Below are 3809 nucleotides of genomic sequence, written 5' to 3' on the forward strand. Positions count from 1 at the left end.
ATATTTTTTTTTAGCTAGAATCACTTTTTTATTGCCCAGGCTGAAATGCTACTGTTTTCTTTCTTTTTTTAAAACAGGCAGCCTCCTGAGCCAGAGTAGGCTCAGACTCCTTACTACAGTTTTTCAAAAAATGATGGCATAAGGTGAGATCCTGTGGTCCTGATTTCAGACAAATGAGGTAACGTATTTCATTATTTAATCAAGTACAATAATGAATGGTAAATATTTTATATAATTCAAAACATACGGAGCTCTTCTGGAAGTAATCAGGTAAGACCTAAATTGATCTCATTAACCATGTGCTTGAAAAGTTATGGCTGGGAGCCATGGCTCATGCCTGTAACGCCAACACTTTGGGAGGCTGAGGTGGGAGAGTCTCTTCAGACTAAGAGTTCAAGTTCAGCCTGGGCAACATGACAAGAACCCACCTATACAAAAAGTAACAAACAATTAGCCAGATGTAATGGCATGGTGGCACACACCTGTGATCCCAGCTACTAGGGAGGTGGAGGTGGGAGGATCATTTGAGCTCAGGAGGTCAGGGTTGCAGTGAGCTGTGATCATGCACTCCAGCCTCGGCAACAGAGCAAGCCCCCGCCTCAAAAAAAAAAAAGAAAAGAAAGAAAAGTTAACATTTCACAGAGTGTTGGGAGAAAGGAATATGGGAATGCATTACCTATATTCTATCTATATTCTACTTCAATATCCCAATCAGAGCAGCGTGGTTTTGGAGTAATCTAAAATACGTTGCATTACCAAAGAGTTTCTAAGCAAGGCTGTGTAAAATGGCATCTGCAGGAATTCCTTCTTCTCTTGGATGGTATATGCTTCTCTGCCAGTCTTTTTATTTATTTATTTATTTTGAGATGGAGTCTGGCTCTATCGCCCAGGCTGGAGTGCAGTGGCGCGATCTTGGCTCACTACAACCTCTGTCTTCCAGGTTCAAGCAATTCTCTTGCTTCAGCCTCCGAAGTAGCTAGGACTACAGGTGTGTGCCACCACGCCCAGCTAATGTTTTGTATGTTTAGTAGAGATGGAGTTTCACTATGCTAGCCAGGATGGTCTCAATCTCCTGACCTCGTGATCCGCCCTCCTCGACCTCCCAAAGTGTTGGGATTACAGGCGTGAGGCACCACTCCCAGCCTCTCTGCCCGTCTTCTAATGCTACTGGTTTATTCCACATCTTTTAGAATGAGCTTGTCCAACCCATGGCCCAGGGGCTACATGTGGCCCAGGATGGCTTTGAATGCAGCCCAACACAAATTCGTAAACTTTCTTAAAACTTTATACATTTTTTTGCGATTTTTAAAAAGGTCATCAGCTATCTAAAGTGTTAGTGTATTTTATGTGTGGTACAAGACAATTCTTCTTCTTCCAACGTGACCCAGGGGAGCCAAAAGAACCCCTGTTCTAGACATTCCTCAGTTTCTGGCCATTGATGGCATCTTTTGAACATGTATAATTCTTCTGTCGTTTCAAAAGAATTTAGGGAAGGAGCAGATCTACTAAATGGAACTATAAACATTAGACCTTGGATTAGGTCTATTAACTGGAACTATAAACATTAGACAAATAGCTTGACTCAATGGTGGTTATAGAAAAAAATCAAGATCTGGCCGGGTGTGGTGGCTCACGCCTGTAATCCCAGCACTTTGGGAAGCTGAGGTGGGTGGATCACCTGAGGTCAGGATTTTGAGACCAGCCTGGCCAACATGCTGAAACCCATCTCTACTAAAAATAAAAAAATTAGCTGGGCATGGTGGCAGGCGCCTGTAATCCCAGCTACTCGGGAGACTGAGGCAGGAGAGTTGCTTGAACCTGGGAGGTGGAGGTTGCAGTGAGCCGAGATCACTCCACTGCACTCCACCCTGGGAACAAGAGCTAAACTCCATCTCAAAAAAACAAAACAAAACAAAACAAAAAAACCCCATTAAAAAAAAAAGAAAAATACAGCTCTATAAACATTTTAAGGAAGCAAACTCTTATGAAAACATTCATCACTGAAGTATGATTAACAGAGGAAATTCACTCCAAACTACGTAGGAAATGTAGGACAGCAGAGTTTAATGGGTAATGGCACATAACCAGAAGGAATTTTAATTCTTTAAGAAATCTGGGATTAAAATGAGTACTATCAAAAAACTATTGCATCCTGAGCCTAGCATAAAGCAGGCACTTAATTATTTAACTGAATGGATGACATTGTCAGAAATTTTCTGGGATTGAATCCAAGCTAAATATCAAATGTGGTAGAGAACATTCCGATTTATAAAACCAGAAATTCTACCTAAAGCTAGAGCTCATCCAATCCAAACACATTTTTAGTAGGCCCATTTTGAACCAGCGTGCAACTCGAGCTATTTCTCTATGTCTTGTTGTAAGAGAACTTCAACATCTCCCAAAAGGTGGTTCTTTTTAGTCGGTTTTCTGTTTTGTTTTGTTGTTTTTGCCAGAGTCTAGCTGTCACTCAAGTGGGAGAGCAGTGGTGCAATCTTGGCTCACAGCAACCTCCACCTCCCAGGCTTAAGTTATTCTAGTTCCTCCGCCTCCCGCCTCCCAAGTAGCTGGAATTACAGTCGTGCGACCACACCCACCTAATTTTTGTATTTTTAGTAGAAATGGGGTTTCGCCATGATGCCCAAGCTGGTCTCAAACTCCTGACCTCAGGCGATTTGCCCGCCTTGGGCTCCCAAAGTGCTGGGATTACTGGCGTGAGCCACTGCACCAGGCCTCTTTTTTTCAATATCTCACTTTATTTAAGTAAAAGCTGCTAATATAATTTTATATTGGACACTAACCAGAGGGTAACTTTGATACTGGTAAGGTAACACTGTAAGTTAGGTGAGTTGCAAAGTTTTTTTTTTTTTTTTTGAGACGGAGTCTCGCTCTGTTGCCAGGCTGGAATGCAGTGGCGCGATCTCGGCTCACTACAACCTCCACCTCCTGGGTTCAAGCAATTCTCCTGCCTCAGCCTCCCAAGTAGCTGGGACTACAGGCGTGTGCCACCACAACCGGCTAATTTTTATATTTTTAGTAGAGACAGGGTTTCGCCGTGTTTGCCAGGATGGTCTCCATCTCTTGACCTCCTGATCCCCCCTCCTCAGCCTTTCAAAGTGCTGGGATTACAGGCCTGAGCTACCGCGCCCGGCAAGTTGTTAAGTTTCGTAAGAGAACTTCAAGTGGCAAATGCTGATTAACTTTCTGGAGACCACCAAAGGAGAGGAAAAAAAAATTTTTTTTCTTTTTTTGTTAGGGCTCATTTTTTTAGAAAATAAACTACTGGCAGGGAGAGTCTGCTTTCAAAAAAGTTCCTTCAAACTTTAATTTGCATAATTGTTAACCTGGGGATGTTGCTAGAGGCAGATTTGATAGGGAAGGTCTGGGATGGTCCTGGGAGTCTGCAATTCTGAGTTCTGGCAGGTGCTACTGGCTTGTCGACCACACTTGGCGTAGCAAGGGGTATACACTCTCATCCAGCTTAGGTGACTTAATCGTTTTCAATTAATGATTTGATCTAAGTGTGGCTGTTGTTTTGCAACGAAAGATAGTTTCCAGAAAACATCAGTACTGGTAATTTCGCTCGTTTTCAAATAGGGGAAAAAATACAACTCAACTCTGAATTGTAGCTCCAGGCTCCACAGTCAGTTCTTTCCTTCCCTCCCTCCCTCCCTTCTTTCCTTTCTTTCTTTCTCTCTTTCTCTTTCTTTCTTTCTCTCTTTCTTTCTTTCTGATGGAGTTTTGCTCTTGTTGCCCAGGTTGGAGTGCAATCTCGGCTCACTGCAACCTCCGCCTCCCAGGTTCAAGCGATT

The sequence above is a fragment of the Colobus angolensis genome, unplaced genomic scaffold (genome assembly GCF_000951035.1).
Source record: "Colobus angolensis palliatus isolate OR3802 unplaced genomic scaffold, Cang.pa_1.0 Scaffold197, whole genome shotgun sequence".
NCBI lineage: Eukaryota > Metazoa > Chordata > Mammalia > Primates > Cercopithecidae > Colobus > Colobus angolensis.